At 44.5% G+C, this 20,410-nt stretch overlaps 1 protein-coding gene across 6 annotated transcripts in view; it reads right to left on the bottom strand.

The window, feature by feature from the left end:
• Positions 1–20,410, bottom strand: part of LOC143782527 (uncharacterized) — a 504,307-nt gene that overhangs the window by 42,284 nt on the left and 441,613 nt on the right. For 5 of the 6 annotated variants that reach the window (XR_013216986.1, XR_013216987.1, XR_013216988.1 and 2 more), the window contains one exon: positions 14,600–14,811. The exons of the other annotated variant lie outside the window; for it this stretch is intronic. The gene's annotated coding sequence lies outside the window, so the exon portion shown is untranslated. Of the gene's footprint in view, positions 1–14,599; positions 14,812–20,410 lie in introns of those variants that run through there. 6 annotated transcript variants of the gene reach the window in all.

Below are 20,410 nucleotides of genomic sequence, written 5' to 3'. Positions count from 1 at the left end.
TTTCCCTTCCAAGTATTCACCGATCACAAAAACTTTGTGTACATACAGACCTCCCAGCGGCTGAATTCTCGCAAGGCCAGATGGTCCCTGCTCTTCTCCCGGTTCCATTTTTATCTCCATTTTCTCTCTGGGGAGAAGAACATTCGTGCCGACGCTCTCTATCGCTCCGTAATGTCATCTGAGGAGGAGGATGAGGAGCCTCGGCTTATTGTCCCCTCTGAGAGCCTGAGAACTGTGGCTCCAGTTTCGCTAGAGTCCGTGCCCCCGGGCAAGACTTTCATACCAGCGAATTTGCGACCGGAGGTTCTCTCTTGGGCTCACTCGTCCAGAGTGGGTGGACATTTTGGAACCAAGAGGACATCTGAGCTTTTGGCGAGGACATACTGGTGGCCGCATATGGCCTGTGACGTCGGGGACTATATTCGGGCGTGTCTCCTGCGCCCAGAATCGGTCTTCACGGCAACGGCCTGCTGGGTTACTTTACCCCATGCCAGTGGCAGACAGACCCTGGGAGATGGTCGGGATGGACTTTGTGGTGGGTTTGCCCAAGTCTCGCGGCTGTACCATCATTTGGGTCATCACCGATCATTTCTCGAAAATGGTGCATTTGGTGCCGCTACCACGGTTACCTTCTGCACGGGCCTTGGCGGCGTTGTTCATTAACCATATTTTCCGCTTACATGGAATGCCTGATAAAGTTGTCAGCGACCGGGGTCCCCAGTTTGCGTCTCGGTTTTGGAGAGAGCTCTGCCGTTTACTCAGCATAGAGCTGAATCTCTCCTCTGCATATCATCCCGAGACGAATGGGTTGGTAGAGAGAACCAATCAGACTCTGGTGACATACTTGCGACATTTTGTCTCTGCTAGGCAGGATGACTGGGCATCTTTGCTACCTTGGGTGGAATTTGCCTTGAACAACGCCGTAGCTGATTCCACTGGTCAGACTCCTTTTCTCCTTAATTACGGCCAGCATCCGCGTGTCCCTGTGCCCATGCCCGTGTCATCCACCGATTCTAGGGTGGCAGACTGGGTGGTGGAGGCAAGTGACATCTGGGACTGCACACAGGATGCCATCCGGGCCTCCAAGGAGAGAATGAGGGTCTCGGCTGATACACACCGGTGCCCTGCTCCGACCTTTGCTCCTGGTGACTTAGTGTGGCTCTCTGCCCATAACATCAGGCTGCGAGTTGAGTCCACTAAGTTTGGGCCTTGCTACATTGGTCCGTTCAAGGTTCTGGAACAGGTGAACCCTGTGGTCTACCGTTTGGCTATTCCTCCATGCCTTGGTATCACCGATACCTTTCACGTTTCCCTCTTAAAGCCCATTCATTTGTCCTGGTTTTCTGAGTTATCTGCCGGGACATCGGGTTCATCCACGGATGAGTTTGAGGTGAATGCTATCATGGGGTGCAAGGTGGTACGTGGCAAGAAATTTTATCTGGTGGATTGGAAGGGTCACGGTCCGGAGGATAGAACCTGGGAGCCTGTAGAGCACATTCGGGCTCTGCTGCTCATTGCAGCTTTTGAGCGTAGCGAGGCTCAAGGAGGGGGGGCCCTAGGAGGGGGGGTAATGTTAGGAGTCGAGTTTCCCCTGCTGCACAGGAGGAATCTCAATCTGTCTCTGCTGCAGTCTCCCATTCTCCATCGGCCGCAGTGGAGCCTGCTCAGCGAAGACGTTGGTCCCAGCGTCTCACTGAGTCTGATTCAGTGCAAAGGGTTTTTGCTGCCTCTCCAGGCTCTGCTATTGTACCCTGCACTGATCTACGGCGAACAGGCTTTTCTGGGACTAAGTCCTGCTTTGCACACACTGAGCATGCCCAGGGTAAGATCTCTCAGTGGAGATCAAGGGTCACATGTTCAGGTACTGCAGCCAAGTCTATTGGTCTTTCTAGGAAGGTCCTGTAGGTACGCAGACTCAGTAGCAGTCTCTCACTGGTCCTCTTTTTTAAGGTCCTGTACGTGCTGCGGCTATTTAAGGCTCGCATGGCCGCACGGCCATGCGCTAGTATCTTCTAAAGTTACATGCTTTGCGCCACTGTGGTCATATGCGTGAATGTGTTCAGGGACCTGGCTGAAATGAGCCCCTAGAATGCTGGCACCTCCGGCGAGGAGATTGTGTATGAGAGTATTCAGGGACCCGGCTGAAATAAGCCCCTAGAATGCTGGCACCTCCGGCGAGGAGTGTTGTGTGCATGCATGACCACTGACTGCTCTCTTCTGGGTAGTTAGCCTGTGTCTCTGTGAGAGTTAACAGGGCACAGAGCTTTGCTTTCTCGGCCGCTCTGTGAAGCTAACAGAGCTGGTTAATACCTCCATATTGTGCCGCCATTTGCTTAGCGGCAGGATATTTCCTACACGATGGATCCCGGGTTGCGAACGCACCAATCACATCAATAAATATATTCGGTGCGTTCCGCAAACCCTAACATTAATTAATAATCAAAAATACAAATTACCTAATAATTGTACACACAGTGTAGAAAAATTGATCATATAAGTTTCAGTTTCAAGTCTCCTAAAAAATAAACTCAAAAAGAAAAAAGTTTAAAAAATGTATAAAAATTCTGAATCACACACCATTTTACCAACTCTATTTGGAAATTAGGAAATGAAAATGGAATAACAAGCTTGTATTGCTATGTCCATAACATCAGATTTATTAAAATATAAAATTACCATATATACTTCAGCACATTTTTTTGTGCTGAAAACGCCCCCCCTAGGTTTATACACGAGTCAATAGTCCCAGAGGGCCAGCGGGGGAGGAGGAGTGGCGGAGCAGCAGGTCACAGGAGGCAGGAGCCAGCGGCTGCAGCTGTCACTGTGTCCACTGCTAAAGAGAAATGAATATTTCACACAGTGAAACCCACAGACGCTGGCTTTCAGAGCCACACATACAAGGATAGGGGATAAGGAGCCATGCATACATGGATAGGGGATAAGGGGCCATGCATACAAGGATAGAGGATAAGGGGCCATGCATACAAGGATAGGGATGAAGAGCCATGCATACCAGGACAGGGATGAGGGGACAATGCATACCTGGCTTAAACTCGAATCAAAAAGCTTACCCAGTTTTACGTGGCAAAATTAGGTGCCTCGGCTTATACTCGGGTAGGCTTATACTTGAGTATATATGGTAATTGAATCAGAGTCATAAGGGAAACGAAAAAGAGAAAAAAATTGAAATTAAAAAATGCATTTTTGGTCACCACACTTCCCTAAAAAATGCATTGAAAGCAATCAAAAGATCATATCTACTAGAAAATGGCATCAATAAAAAAAAAATCACCTTTCCAAGCAAACAAAAAACATACACACAGGTCTATCGACAGAAAATTAAAAAGTTACAGGTCTCAGAAAATGTTGACACAAACCAAAAAAGTTTTTGCTTTTTTACAAATTTATGAATTTATTTTTACGGCTTAAATTAAAAAAACATATTGTCTGGCATTGCCACATTGGAATATTGACCTGCCCCCTCAACCCCCCCCCCCCCCCCCCCCCGCTGCAAATGGCGTGATCGCGTTTTCATCACCACTTTTCCTGCTTTTCATTTGTATGGTAATATGAATGTTTCCATTCAAAACTAAAGCTTATCCCACAAAAAAGCCCTCATACAGCTTTGTCGACAGAAAAAGTGAAAGTCCTAACTCCATTTCATATCATCTTGTCATTGAACTACTAAAATTACACATTTATAGCAACTGCAAAATAATTTAATTCAGATCTTGTAATTGCTTACATTACTAATTACATGACAAAAATTACTTCTAACTTGGTTCATTTTAGGGTCTGGATCTTCAGCTGTATTTTTCATTTAATAAAATACCAATTTAATTTATAATAAAGAACACTCGTGCTGGTTAAACACCCACCCCCAACAATTAATACTTGCTAAGCTTCAAACAAGGCATCCTATATGGCATAATTTTACTACATCACACAAATTAATTGATCTATACAATAGTATGAACATTACATTACAGTTGTAATTGCAGATTGATATTTACGGCAGGTTTCTGATACACTATTTGCAATGAACCCAGGATATCGGTTGACAAGCTGTTTTTCATATCATATTATGCAAGTAAGAATTTTTCGAACATAGGTAGCAGGAATAATGGTGGCATGTGAAAAAAAGCTATACTCGGTTGGACACATTAACCAGAGTCTCGGCATTGGGCAAAAATTTGTGGAGGGAGGAATCAGTTTTTAAAAACTTATTAAGATTTCTCCACAAAAAAACCACAAAATTTGCGCTGTTGCATCTTTTACAAGCATCAATACCTTTTTAGAAGTGTCTGGAAGATGGACGAGATTTTGTCAAGCAATAGAATGCTCCAAATTTATTACTGCTGTTCAAAGATTTTTAAGCAAAAAATGATGGTCTAAAGTACACTACCCAAAAGATGTTACAAAAAAAATAAACTGTTTTTCAGATGCTGAAACACTAAAGTTAAGCATTGGCTCCGTTTTATCATTGCCTTTGCGCCTGCTCTTGACTGGTTTTGTCCTCTTTTTGTTTGCACCTAATTCATTATTTCATGCGCGTCTTTATTTTTAAGTCTATTTTCTTTGTGCCGTTTTTTTTTTTTTTCTGCTTTGTGGGTGGAGTTTTGCGATTCCAGTTGTTTTAGGGTACGTTCACACAGGACTTTTTTGCTGCTTTTTTTTGCTGCTTGTTTTTATGCTAATTTAGGTGCGTTATTTTGGTGCGTATTTGGTGCGTTTTTTGGGTATGTTCACACAGAACTTTTTTGCTGCAGATTTTTGCTGCAGATTTTTGCTGCAGTTTTTTGCTGCAGATTTTTGCTGCTTTTTTTATGCCAATTTTCAGCTGCTAGGACACCTCACAATGGCTCTTCACACCTCACAATGGCTCTTCACACCTTACTACCAGGAACTCCCTCACAATAGATCACAATCAGGACACCTCACAATGGCTCTTCACACCTCACAATGGCTCATAATGGCTCTTCACACCTCACTAACCACACCCCTAAGCTCTTGGCTGTGAGATCCCTTCCTGCTGGCCATGATTTTCTGCACAAAAAAAGCAGCAAATAATGCTACATGCGTTTTTTCAGCGTTTTTGCAGCGTTTTTTTCATCACCCATTCAAGTCAATGGGTGAAAAAACGCTGCAAAAACGCAGCAAAAACGCTGAAAGAAGTGACATGCCCTATGTCCAAAAAAAGCAGCAAAGCAGAAAATACTGATCAAACAAAAAACCAACGTGTGTGCATGAGATTTCTGAAATCTCATAGGCTTTACTGGTACTGTAAAAAGCAGCTGAAAATTAGCATAAAAAAAAGCAGCAAAAAAAAGCAGCAAAAAAGTCCTGTGTGAACGTACCCTTAATTTGATTCTTCAACTGTGACTTTTTAAAAAGTCACAAAATTTGACTCTACTTCATTCCCCTTCCCCACTTGAGTATTTTTGAGTATGCCAAACTTTTGGTGCATTTTTTTGCTACTTTTAGTGGCAACCGTCACAAAACCAATTCAAGACAAGAATAAAGCCCAATTTTTAACTCTGCACCAAATTCATGAATTTGATGCAAAAATCAACCAATATCACAAGACTAAAAGACTAAAAGAAAAGGGACTTAAAAAAAGGCAAGGGATGGCCACTTTGCACAGTGTTTAATTTAGCACATCTACTGTCTCGTATAGGTTCATGATAGCTAAATGTTAGCCAGTATTAGTAAATCTTCCCCCATTGTTATCAAATACAGAGTGGATGTTTTAATTCGAATGGACATCAGTACAGGGGTGGAATATTTAAGAAATAACCCACAGCCTTTTTTAATAGCTTGCTGGTTGATTAATAGCTTTATATATACAGTAGTAAGGAAATATGTTGTAAGGTGTAAAATATTAGTAGAAAATCAATAAAACAGCTATGGTTGCATGATCTGGATGGAATGGAGAATCCTATTTGGACAGCTTATCAATAGTAAGTTACCCTGCTCTCACACACTTTAATCACACCTAGTTGAACTACTAGAGCATAAAAACCCTCTAAGCAAATAAATTATCCAGTGTATTAAATGAGAAGTGATTAAATCACTACTGAAACATTGGGCAGTCATTGGGCTTAAAGGTGATCACACAAAAAACACCCAAGTGTCACCAATCTTAGGAAACCATTTTAAATTTTTTTTATCCTTGTAATGTTTTTTGCTTTTACTACCTGAAGGTCAACTTAGGACATCACTCAGGTTCACACTTCAATAGAATATGTCTCATCCACAGTATTTTTTTTTATAAAGATCAATTTTTCTATTTGTCTTTAGGACATTAAAAGATTTGTTTTTGAGATTTATTACAGTATTAAAAATACCAAGAATAAATCAGATTTCAGAATAAATGAAACGGACTTTCCAATACAAAAAAACTAGCTGACCACCCTTCTTTTCTTACTAAACATGTTTATTTTCCATTTTTTTCTTCATTGTTGTGCCTGAGGGTGCATGAACTGGGAAGCTGTGCAAAAAGATCATTTTTGCTTCTACAAAGCCTGCTCCTTTTAATGTATGTAGAATAATGTTTGCAAGAATAATGCTTTAAGCCTCTTTCACACGTCCATGTCACCAGTATGTGGTGACAGTTTTCACACATATTGGAGACACTGACCACATAAACACATTGAAATCTACGTTGCTGTGCACATGTCCATGTGTTTCCATGGACCGTGTGTTCGTGTGACCCGCACGTAGACATGTCAATTTTTTACTGCCAGCACGAGCCGCAAAATGTCCCGCAGACATGCATACGGATGACACCCTGGGATGTCATCCATGTGACACGTCCCGGCGCCTGACAAGCAGTGGTACAGTTAGTACTGTTCCCCGGCGCCGTGAGCTGAAGACTGCTCTCATCATTCTCCCCTGCTATGCCGGCAATCAGCACAAGCAGGGGAGAATGATGAGAGTTATATTCAAGTGATAACAATGACAGCAGGCGTGGCTGATGGGACTATTACTCTCATCAGCCTACACCAGCTGCCGCTAATAACAATGACAGCAGGAATGGCTGCTGGGAGTATTCATCACCCGCCGCCTGCGCTGCCTGTGCTATATATAAATGAATAAAAAATCTGGCATGGGCTCCCCTGTATTTTCTATAACCAGCCAGGCAAAAGTCATAGCCAGGGGCTGCAACCCTGAGCTGTCAACTTTAGCAAGGCTGTTTATCAAGAAAAGAGGGGTTTCTAGCAATTTAAATAAATAATAAAAAAAAATGGTGTGGGGTCCCCCCATTTTTGACAACCAGCCTTGCTAAAGCTGATAGCTGGGGGCTGGTATTCTCAGGCTGGTAAGGGGCCATTGATGTTGACCCCTCCAGCCTAAAAATAGCAGCCCTCAGCTGCCCAGAAAAGACACATCTATTAGATACGCCAATTCTGGTGATTTGCTCGGCTTTTCCCACCTGCCCTGTTGCGGTGGCAAGTGGAGTTCATATTTGTGGAGTTGATGTCACCTTTGTATTGTCAGGTGACATCAAGCCCACGGAAAAGTAATGTAGAGATCACGGCTCCGACACTGACATCTTTTTGGACTGAATTGTAGATTTCAGTGCCATCATTTTGGGCACATATAACATTTTTAACTAACTTTTATTAACTTTTATGGGATATAAACAATATAGCAATTCTGATACTTGAGTCAAATTTTAGACTATTCGTCATACTGCGCAAAAAAAAGTGTTAACTTTATTCTGTGGGTAAGCACGATTAAGGCAATTCCAAATTTATTTAGATGTATGAGTGTATCTTTTGAACAATAAACAGACTCTTTGAAAACAAAATCTTTTTTATTTGCTGTCCTATTTGAGTTTTACACTTTTAAATCAATGAAGTTTTGTGAGGGTTCATTTTCTGCTTAATAAGCTATGGTTTTCGTTGGTACAATTTTGTGGTAGACTTCACTGTAATCATTGATTAATTAGGTAATTGTATTGAAAAATGTTTTACAGTCAGAAAACATTCTATAAACAAAGTTTATTAGATATGCATGAAAAATGACCTAATAAAATGGTCCAATGGAAATCAGGGGTTGGTAACCAAAAGATAATGCAACAATGGTGCCCCCATTAACATAAAAAGTCACTTTTATATGAAATAATTAACGGATATACTTGTCTCCTGACGCATTTCCCCCCTCACTAGTGCAGGTACGACAGGAGAAGAAAATAAGGGGCCAAAAAAGAACATTACAGAGCACTACAATCATCTGGCAGAAAATGCGCACAGCATAATTGCCTAGATGGTTGTGTGGTACATACAAGTTTTTGATCGATGTAATTACAATCTTTAGGAGGAAAAATGAAAAAATGCACAATTCTAGACTGTTTATTTTTTTAAACACTGCTCATCATTCAGGATAATTGACGTTATTTTCATCATGTAGGTTGATATGATTCTTACAATACTAAATTTACATAGCTTTTTCCATGTTTTGCCACTTTTGCAAAAAAAATTTACTTTTTTATTATAAAAACCTATTCTTTGGTCACCATACTCTGATACCAATATATTTTTTGCAGGAATACTTCTAACTTTTACTGCTACAAATTTTGAGTATATACAACTTTTTGATCACTTTTTATTTCTTTGTAAGACACAAGCTGAAAGTAAGACATTTGCAGATGAAGTTATACGCTATACTACTTATGTAGCATAGTGCGTTATCCACTCTATCAGTGTTTGACTGACAGGTTACCTATAAGATCCTTCCTCCAGCGGTCATGGCTGAAAGTTTTGGCATGCTTGAAGTTGTTCCAGAAAGTGAAGTATTTCTCCCAGAAAATTATTACAATTTCACATGTTTTGTTATACACATGTATATTTCATTTGTGTGTATTGGAACAACAGAAAAAGGGGAAAATTGGACATAATTTCACACAAAACCCCCAAAATGGGCCAGACAAAATTGTTGGCACCTTTCCAAAAATGTGGGTGGCAAGTAACATGTGTAGGCAATATGAAAATCACAACTGAAATCTGAGAAAAATGGGAAAAGTTGGCTCAATCTTTGCATTGTGTGTCACACTAAGCATGGAGAACAGAAAGAGGAGAAGAGAACTGTCTGAGAACTAAAATTGTTGAACAATACCAACAATCGCCATGTGAAAAGTCCATCTCCAGAGATCTTGATGTTCCATTATCCACGGTGCACAACATAATGAAGTATTTCTGGCAGCCCGGTGATAATGTTGACAGGGGTATCTGAGGACTTAAAGTGCTGGGATCAGCTCAACTACATACTTGGGATCCCACAACACGCAGAAGAAGCCCAGCTATATATTATATTTGGATCGTTCTGTGGATGGAATGGCTACAACTCCTTTGCCTGAGAAATCCCAGTGATGTATGCAACACCCGCTAGGGCTGTGGGGCACTCGGAACCGGGTCGCACGGCTCTAAAAGGGGTGGTCACAGCAGCAGTGACCCAGACCGTGGCCCTGGGCGCGCAATAAAAGGGATGAGGGAATGTTTGTAGGGGATTGTGGTATTTGGCTGTAAATGGCCGATGCTGCTTAGGGAGTCCGCTGGGGCTGATGGTGATGCATCTGGGATGGTTCTGCTCCCCACAGGTAGAGCGGGGCTCCAGGGCTACCGGTAAAGTTTATGGGATGGTGGACATTGGGGTGCAGGACTGAGGGTGCGGGAAAAGGAGTAGAGGACACAAGGGCTGCAGTTTTCTTTACCTTTTATTCCTGGTCAAAGGTGCAGTCCGGAGCACAAGTAATAGGTGGTGTTGGAGATCTGGGCAGCCTGGAAGCAATTTGAAATTCCCCTAGCCAGGTGGGAATGGAAGCCTCCCTGCTGCGCTGTTCTCTGGATTCCTGATGCTTTATGCTCTATTCAAGTCCCTCTTACTCCCTGTCCATTAAATGGTACACTACCCGCATGGCAGGCAGCTTGAGCCTGTCCAGGTGTCACTCCCTCATGGTGACTCCGGGCTCTGATCTGCTGCTGTGCCTTCAGGTGTCAGATGGGACACAGACTCCGGTGTTCAATTTTTGGTGCTCAGTCCTGGGGTGAGCTCAATCACAGCTCCAATCCCAGGCTCTCCTCGCTTGCTTCCTCTTCCTCAGACTAGCTCTGACTAACTCCACCTCCAGACCAGAACTTATCAGGCAAGCTCCCCTGAAACTGGGTTCAGAGCTCCCCCTTCTGGTCTGGAGTCAGGAAAGTGTTGTATGCTGATGCACCTGCTAAGGGAATCCCTTCTTGCTTCCACTCATGACATCACCCCCTGTGAGGGAGGCATTGCCACTGTGGTATCTGAACTCCTGGGGTGCCTAACATGTACCTAACATTACATTAGGAGATATAGTTACATCAAATACCTGGAATGGGTTAGGAACTGGTGAAAAGCTCCGCAGTGGTCTTTACAATTTACAGCATGTTACTTAATATACAATTGTAATAGGGGGTAATGGACTGAAAATAGCATGTAATTATCAGTATTCATGGCCGTATTTAGAGTTTCTGCTGCCAACGGGAACTTTCAGTGCTGCCTCCCCCATTGGTGAGTGTGACTCTATTGGCAGTGACTTTGGCAAAAATCGGTGATGTGAAAGTAGCCTTTTGCAGCAGTTTTTCCGCATCTGCTGCGTAATGGATCACTTACGGTAACACTGCGCTCGGCCTCATTCATTCCCTATGGGACTTGCGGACATGTGCGGCACTTGCGGTTTTGCAGCGATCCGGCAAATGCGGTACTTGCAGTAATGGAAAAAAAACGCTGCTAGCAGTGTTTTTTGTCTCACCGCAAGTGCAAAACCGCAAGTGCCGCACATGTATGCAAGTAGCCATCACTACCTGTCCCTGCATCTTGCTAGCTCATCCCTAACCATCCCTCTCTGACCTAAAACTACACTATAAAGCTTTAGAAAAACAATTTATTACCTGACATATTCCTACGATAATGAGGGCTCCAGGCTACGGCGTAGACTGGGATGGGCAGTCTCTGGGTTTCCATTCCCTCTCTGTGCATACCATCAGGCCCTGCCTCACTACCTGTGCTGCACTGTGCACAGACATCCCTCCCCTGGACCCGGTAATCACCGCTCACAGTAGCATACCAGCAGAGGTGTATGTCAGTTTTCTGGCACCCGGGGAAAGAATTCATTTTGGTGCCCCCTCCCCAGGACATATGCGATTTGCACACTTAGTCATGTACCCATGAGCTCCTCTCCCTAATGCTCTCAATGTTCAGTGAAAAACAGAAGCAAATCTCATTGTCACAGGACCATAAGTATGAAAATCACATATGAGTGAAGTGTCCATGTGACGACTACTGGAACCTGCAGAGCTGAATCCTGACATTTCAGGCTTCTGAATTCTCACAACTCATTCACAACTCATGCACTGCACACTTTTAGGATTCTCCCTGGCCGGTGAACAGTCATGTCAGCACAAGCATGCGATTTGTATACTTCTGACCACATTCCGACTAGACGAGCCTGGCCTCGCTCAGTTAATTTTCATTGAGTGGGGCCACACATGTCTAGTCAGCATGTGACCGCATGTATGTAAATCGCCAGCACGAGAGAATCCTGACAGCATGCAGTGCGCACTGTGAGAATTCAGAAGTCTGCAGTCACAAAGAATGACTGCAGACTCATCACAAAACTGGACATCCCCTTTAATGCTCCTAACATAAATAAAAACATGAAAATTAGTCAGTATCACAAAAAACATTTACATCCAGGTACCTTATAGATGACGTCGCCTCTGGAGCCGTTCTTCTTTTCTTCATCTTGTCCAGACCCCATGATGAGTTTTCTCATCCACAGCTCGTCTCTGCAGACTTCCATCTTCTCCGCTCTTTTGCAGAAAATCTCCACATGATGCCCTTAAAGATACAAGTGTCATTATAATGCTCCTAAATATATTGTCTGGTATGTATGGTACATGCTCTTCACACTGACCTCTCCTTTCCATACCGGCCCCCTCTTCACACTGTGTCCCCCCTATAGGTCCCAGTATTTATACTGTACTCTCTCATCAAACACCCCCTCCTTGGTATACTGTCCCATCCTGGCTGTGCTCTTACACTGTCCCCCATGCTACACCCCCACTACTCAGTTTATATTCTGTGCCCACTCACTTTTCTCCCCCATACTGTCACATCACTCTATTCCCCTCCCTCCTCATACTGTCTCCTTTCACATCTCTCCTGTTCACCATATTATCTCCTCATATATTTACCCCCTCACTTTCTATCCTGCCTGCTCACCTGACTCCCCATACTGTGTTTGCACACTTCCTATTACCCTCACTCCCCATACTCTGTCCACATCAATTTTTCACATCGCTACTCGTACTGTGTCCGCATACATTCCCCAGTTCACTCCCCATACTGTCTGCACCCATCCCCATACTGTTTCCTCATGTATGCTCCCCATTCCCCAGTACTGTTTCCTCATACATGCCCCCCATTCCCCATACTGTTTCCTCATACATGCCCCCCATTGCCCATACATGCCCCCCATTCCCCAGTACTGTTTCCTCATGCATGCCCCTATTCCCCAGTACTGTTTTCTCATACATGCCCCCATTCCCCCGTACTGTTTCCTCATACATGCCTGCCATTGCCCATACATGCCCCCCATTCCCCTGTACTGTTTTCTCATACATGCCCCCCATTCCCCAGTACTGTTTCCTCATACATACCCCCATTGCCCATACATGTCCCCCATTCCCCAGTACTGTTTCCTCATACATGGCCCCATTCCTCAGTACTGTTTCCTGATACATGCCCCCCATTCCCCAGTACTGTTTCCTCATACATGCCCCATTAACCTGTACTGTTTCCCCATCCCCCCCTTTGCTCTTCATTTTGTGTCCTCAAATATCCCCCACACATTAAATCCCCCATCCCCACTCCAATTCTCTCGACCCATAATAAATCCCCCTATCCTCACTCAAATTGTCCCCACACACAATAAATCCCTCCATCCCCACTCCAATTGTCCCCACACATAATAAATCTCCTCATCCCCACTCAAACTCTCCATACACATAATAAATCCTCCCATCCCCACTCAAATTGTCCCCCCCTCCCATCTTGTATGTATGGCTCAGCTCCCCCCTCCCATTCTTGCATGTATAGCTCAGCTCCCCCCATCTTGTATGAATGGCTCAGCTCCCCCCTCCCATCTTGTATGTATGGCTCAGCTTCCATCTTGTATGTATGGCTCAGCTTCCCCCCCTCCCATCTTGTGTGAATGGCTCAGCTCCCCCCTCTCATCTTGTATGAATGGCTCAGCTTCCCCACTTCCCATCTTGTATGAATGGCTCAGCTTCCCCCCTCCTATCTTGTATGAATGGCTCAGCTTCCCCCCTACCATCTTGTATGAATGGCTCAGTTCCCCCCCTCCCATCTTGTATGAATGGCTCAGCTCAGCTTCCCCCCTCCCATCTTGTATGAATGGCTCAGCTTCCCCCACTCCCATGTTGTATGAATGGCTCAGCTTCCCCCTCCCATCTTGTATGTATGGCTCAGCTTCCCCCCTCCCATCTTGTATGTATGGCTCAGCTTCTCCCCCACTCCCATCTTGTATGAATGGCTCAGCTCAGCTCCCCCCTCCCATCTTGTATGAATGGCTCAACTCAGCTTCCCCCCACTCCCTTCTTGTATGAATGACTCAGCTCAGCTTCCCCCCCACCCATCTTGTATGAATGGCTCAACTCAGCTTCCCCCCTCCCATCTTGTATGAATGGCTCAGCTCAGCTTCCACCCTCCCATCTTGTATGAATGGCTCAGCTTCCCCCCTCCAATCTTGTATGAATAGCTCAGCTATGAATAGCTCAGCTTCCCCCCACTCCCATCTTGTATGAATAGCTCAGCTTCCTCCCCCTCCCATCTTGTATGAATGGCTCAGCTCAGCTTCCCCCCTCCCATCTTGTATGAATGGCTCAGGTTCCCCCATCTTGTATGAATGGCTCAGCTCTCTCCCGCTCCCATATTGCATGCATGGCTCCCTCCCCCATCCTTCTCCAGTCCACCCTCCTTCATCCTCCCCTGTCCTCCCTGGCTGTCATACTCACCTTTCCCACACCGCGCCGAACATCCCTCCATCTCTGTCCCGGCGCGGCAGTGTCTTCCTGCATCACCGCATCATCGGTCACGTGGTACCGCTAATTAAAGTGATGAATATGCGTCCATATTCATCACCTTAATGAGCGGTACCATGTGACCAATCACACAGGACGAGCTGCAGGCGCTGAGACCAGGCATCGCTGGAGTACGGTACGGAGTATGACGTCCTCAAGCGGGCTGGTGAACGGGCGGGGTGGGGTGAGGTGGTGGGCGGGAGGGGACCCCGGACTTTATTTAAAAAAAAAAAAACAGAACAAAAAACTTGCTCAGGTGCCGCCCCCCAGCATCGTCGTGCCCTAGGCACTTGACCTCAAGTGCCTAGTGGCAAATACGGCCCTGCCCGTATTAGCTGTTTAGCTTTCTTTCTAACGTCTTTCACTTGTTTACATGGAAAAAAAAACATATAGCAGTTGCAGGATGTTAGTTAAATTATGGCACAAATTGTGGCATAACTATACCACATTTTTTACCATTTTTATTGAGTTTTATGTTACTATATACACCTGTTAGGATTCACATTGACAGATACAAGCAGACAGTTCTTGTTATTCAGGTCATTTGTCGGCTTTGCTGAATTGTTTTAATCAGATGTAAATTTTAGGATAGTTCTCTTGTACTTTTAAAGACCTAGTTATGGCCGGATGGTAGACAGATAAGGCTCTATGCACAGTTCCTCTGTCGCTTCCTGATCTGGGGGGAGAGAAAAATGTAATCAATTCTAATGATATATGACATTTGTGGGTGACTCCATGGCTCACAGGGTTCAAATCCCAACAAGGACGATATCTGTAAGAAATTGTATGTTCTCCCTGTGTTTGTGGGGGTTTAGGACAGTAATAATGATGTCTGTAAAGTGCTGTGAAAATTAATGGGCCTATATACGTGAGTAAAATAAATAAATACCAGTATTTCTTTTCTAATGAACACCCATACATTTCACCTGCTGTAAAGCACACACTTTCTGCTGCACTGTTTCTAGACACAATGCAGGAAGGCATGGTTTGTGTTCAGCATGGCCAATTGAGAAAAAGATTAAAACATGACAAACTAAATAACTACATAGCTACAGCATTTAAAAAAAGAAGAAAAAAAATGCACATTATTTCATTATTTCTCATCTACAGACACATTTTGTGAACATATTTATTAATGACACTATGACTTGTTCTAATAAGAATCATTTAGTCCCCAAAAAGTGCAAAAAATAGTCCCCAAAAAGTGTAAAAAATTATTAAAGAGTAGGAAAAACATCCTATAACTTCAGATACAGTCTGATTACTTTGTTTTAGTAAAACAGTAAATATCAAATTTTTTGGACTATAAGATGTACTTTTTTCCTTAAAAAATTTGGAAGAAAATGGGGGATGCATCTAATAGTCCAGTTGTACCTGCTGTGGTTGTGGATGGGGAGGTGGGGGAGTGGCAGTGGCGGAGCAGCGGATCACAGGAGGCAGAAGCCGGCTGTTGTGGCTAACTCCTGGGCCCACTGCTAATGAGAAATTAATATTCACTGCTCCCCACACATGTATTCCCTTCCATTTATATGTACTAAAGCGGGTGCCGAGAGGTGATACAGACTATGGGTGCAGAGAGCAGGGAATATTAATTTCTCTTTAATAGCAGACACACTGCTAGCCACAGCGCTGGATCCTGCAGTCCCCTGGCTGACATGTGCCCGCTACTAAATGGAATGAATATTCACTGCTCTCCACTCCCATGGGCATGTAGAGCAGTGAATATTCATTAATCTTTAATAATGGGCACAGTGACCGCAACGGCCGGTTTCAGGCAGCGGCTGGGTGATCACTGTGCCTGCTATTAAAGGAAATTAATATTCACTGCTCTCCAAGCCAGTGGAAGTGGAGAGCAGTGAATATTCATTCATCCACACTAGGATGGGGATGAGGGGGCCATGCATAAAAGGATAGGGGTAGGGGCCATGCATACCAGGATGGGGATGAGGGGACCATGCATACAAAGATGGGGATGAGGGGACCATGCATACCAGGATGGCAATGAGGGGACCAAGCATACAAGGATGGGGATGAAGGGACCATGTATACAAGGATGGGGATGAAGGGACCATGTATACAAGGATGGGGATGAAGGGACCATGCATACCAGGATGGGGATGAGGGGACATTGCATACCAGGATGGGGATGAGGGGACAATGAATACCAGGATTAAGATGAGAGGACCATGCATTCCAGGATGGCAAAGAGGGGACCTTACATACCAGGATGGCGATGAGGGACCATGCATACCATAATGTGGATGAGGAGGCCATGCTTACTAAGATAGGGAGGAGGGGGAAATGCATACCAGTATAGGGATGAGGGAGCTATTCATACCAGGATAGGGATGAGGGGGCCTTGCATACAAGGATAGGGAGGAGGAGGCCATGCATACCAGGATGAGGATGAGGGGACCATGCATACCAGAATGTGGATGATGAGGCCATGCATACCAGGATAGGGATGAGGGGACAATGCACACCAGGATTAAGATGAGAGGACCATGCATTCCAGGATGGCCAAGAGGGGACCTTGCATACCAGGATGGCGATGGGGGGACCATGCATACCAAGATGGGGATGAGGGGATCATGCATACCATATTGTGGATGAGGAGGTCATGCTAAGATAGGGAGGAGGGGGAAATGCATACCAGGATAGGGAGGAGGGGGCATGCATAGCAGTATAGGGATGAGGGAGCTATTCATACCAGGATAGGGATGAGGGGGCCTTGCATACAAGGATAGGGAGGAGGAGGCCATGCATACCAGGATGAGGATGAGGGGACCATGCATACCAGGATGTGGATGAGGAGGCCATGTATACCAGGATAGGGATAAGGGGGCCATGCATACCAAGATAGGGAGGAGGGGCCATGCATACCAGGAAAGTGAGGAGGGGGTCATGCATAACAGGATAGGGATGAGCGGGCCACGCATACCACAATAGGGATGAGGGGGCCATGCATACCAGAATAGGGAGGAGGGGGCCATGCATATCAGGATATGGATGAGGGGACCATGTATACCTGGATTGGGTACATATATATATACCCGGATGTGGGATATTAATACAAAATTGACTACATTTTATGCTTTAATATTTTTTTCTATTTTCCTCCTCTAAAACCTAGGTGCTTCTTATAGTCCGAAAAATATACCGTATTTTGCGGATTAGAAGACGCACTGGATTATAAGACGCACCCCAAATTTTGAGAAGAAAAATAGGAAAAAACATTTTTTAACAAAATGGTGGTGCTTCTAATAATCCATGCATCTTATTGCTTACTGGGGGTGGTTGCTGCTGTGAAGCGGGGTCCCAGAATTGCTGCTGGAGGAGGTAAGAGTGGAGCGTTGCTGTAGGCCGCAGGCCGGGATGAGGGGGTGTTCTGTTGTGTGGCGAGCTGCTGTTGGTGTTCCGTGGTGCGGGGGCTCTGCCGACATTTTGCGAAAGCCCAGAACCCCTGCAGTTACATGGTTTCCTATGGGGTAGACTCCGATAAAATGGCTGCCGGGGGTGGCACCTGCGCAGATGGAGATCTCGGCACCAAGATCTCTGGAGAACACCCCCTCATCCCAGCCTGTGGCCTGCAGCAACACTCCACTCTTGCCTCCTCCAGCAGTGAACCTGGGACCCTGCTATACCGCGGCCGGTAAGGTATATCCGCATTATAAGATGCATCCCCATTTTCCTCCCAAATTTTGGGGGAAAAAAGTGCGTCTTATTATAATCCAAAAAATATGGTAATATATGCCAAAACCAGGAGTGTCTCCAAAACAAATAGTTTTCAAGTTTTCAAATATAGATTTTCACTGTAAGGCATCATTCACACATCAGTATTTTTGATTAATATTTCAACAGTGTTTGTAAGCCTAAACCAGGAGTGGAACTTATGGAAAAAACTATAACTGAAACATTGAGACCTGTTCAGTAGTGTTGAGCGATACCGTCCGATACTTGAAAGTATCGGTATCGGAAAGTATCGGCCGATACCGGCAAAGTATCGGATCTAATCCGATACCGATACCCGATACCAATACAAGTCAATGGGACTCATGTATCGGACGGTATTCCTGATGGTTCCCAGGGTCTGAAGGAGAGGAAACTCTCCTTCAGGCCCTGGGAACCATATTAATGTGTAAAATAAAGAATTAAAATAAAAAATATTGCTATACTCACCTCTCCGACGCAGCCTGGACTTCAGCGAGGGAACCGGCAGCGTTGTTTGCTTAAAATTCGCGCTTTAACTTCCTTACTTGAAGTCCCGGCTTGTGATTGGTCGCGCGCCGCCCATGTGACCGCGACGCGACCAATCACAGCAAGCCGTGACGTAATTTTAGGTCCTTCAGGATTTTAAAATTACATTCCGGCGTTGTGATTGGTTGCGTCGCGGTCACATGGGCGACGCGACCAATCACAAGCCGTGACGTCACGGGAGGCAGGAGACGCGCGCATTTTAAAATGCGCGACCAATCACAAGCCGGGACTTCAAGTAAGGAAGTTAAAGCGCGAATTTTAAGCAAACAACGCTGCCGGTTCCCTCGGTAAGGTGCAGGCTGCGTCGGAGAGGTGAGTATAGCAATATTTTTTATTTTAATTCTTTATTTTACACATTAATGTTGTTTCGATACCGATACCCGATACCACAAAAGTATCGGATCTCGGTATCGGAATTCCGATACAGCAAATATCGGCCGATACCCGATACTTGCGGTATCGGAATGCTCAACACTACTGTTCAGTGATTTGGAGATACTCCTGGTTTTGGCATACAAATACTGATGAAATACTGATCAAAAGTACTGATGTGTCAATGAGTTCCAAGACTGAATACTGACGCGTGAATAAGCACTTATATTTAACTATAGACTTCTACAGATGCAGAGATTTTAGTCAGCTCACGTAAAAATGCTTGGGAAAAAATGGCCCAAAAAATGTTTGTAAAAACCACTCCGTGTCAAACATCGGGCCAGCCATGAGCGCAGAATGTGAATTACATCCATGTGCGCTCATTTGGTACATGTGCTAAATGCTATGAAAACACGCTGTGCATTGCTCATGCACTAGCACATTGACTTACTGACTAAAAGTAATTTTGTCTCAATGTTACCTCAGGCGAATGTTTAAATATAGCAGTTAATTATGATGAACAAAATTGTCTGTGACTGTTAAAATACAAGTGCCTGTCATTTGATGGCATAGATGTGAGTAAGTGGGGATGTATCCTGCAATTGTCAACAATTTTAACCCAATGCAGGTCCTATCTCTAATAATCAGTTGTCTTTGAGCTAGTTGGCCATGGCTAGGTGTTATAATATCTACCATGTATGTCTACTATACATCAGTTGAGCTAGTTGTCGGTGGCTAGGTGCTATGATGTCTAACATGTATGCCTACCATACATCAATTGGTCACAGGAGTGCTGAAGGAGACTCAAACACCAAGTATAGTTTAGCCACAACGCGTTTCGATGGAAATACCGTCTTCCACAGTTGGTAAAACTCCCACCTGAGGAAGAAGGTATTTCCATCAAAACGAGTTGTGGGCTGTGGCTAAACTATACTTGGTGTTTGAGTCTCCTTCAGCGCTCCTGTGACCGACCGTTTTTTTGTACCTGCCCTTGTCCTCTCTTGGAGGTGTTTGGCTGGGTGGTGCTCGACACCCCTTTTGTCTTTCTGGTCTGCTTTCTCAGCGCTTCTAGGAGACCGCCTTTACCTACCCTGATTCTTCATTACCATACATCAGTTGAGCTAGTTGTCAGTGGCTAGGTGCTATGGTGTCTACCATGTATGTCTACCATACATCAGTTGAGATAGTTTGCTGTGCTTAGGTGCTATGATATCTACCATGTATGTCTACCATACATCAGTTACATTGTTTCTATAGAGCCCATCTGAAGCATCACTAGCCTGTTAAACTTACATAGCAGTAATGGGCAGTGTAGCTGCATTGGGATGAGTTAAGACACTTCCTAAAAAGCAGCAACAGGATCTGTCAATCTATCTTTCTCCCCCCCCCCTTATCTTTCTGTTTATAGACTTCAATTGGCAGCTGTAATCTGACTCCTCAGTGAGCTGGATTTGTTAATTTTAAAGTAAATGATGAGTTTGGGCTGCAAGGGCTGGAAAATAAGTGGTTTATAAGAGCAGAAAGAAGAATGTTTCTTTGATAGGATATAATATAAAGTGTGTAATATTGATTGAACTGTTGATTTACCCAAAGTTTTTGACCCCTTACCGATATCTGCTGCACATGTATGGTGCAAGTTGGTAGTG

The sequence above is a fragment of the Ranitomeya variabilis genome, chromosome 6, assembly GCF_051348905.1.
Source record: "Ranitomeya variabilis isolate aRanVar5 chromosome 6, aRanVar5.hap1, whole genome shotgun sequence".
Taxonomy (NCBI): domain Eukaryota; kingdom Metazoa; phylum Chordata; class Amphibia; order Anura; family Dendrobatidae; genus Ranitomeya; species Ranitomeya variabilis.
This window is presented reverse-complemented; position numbering and strand designations above follow the sequence as displayed.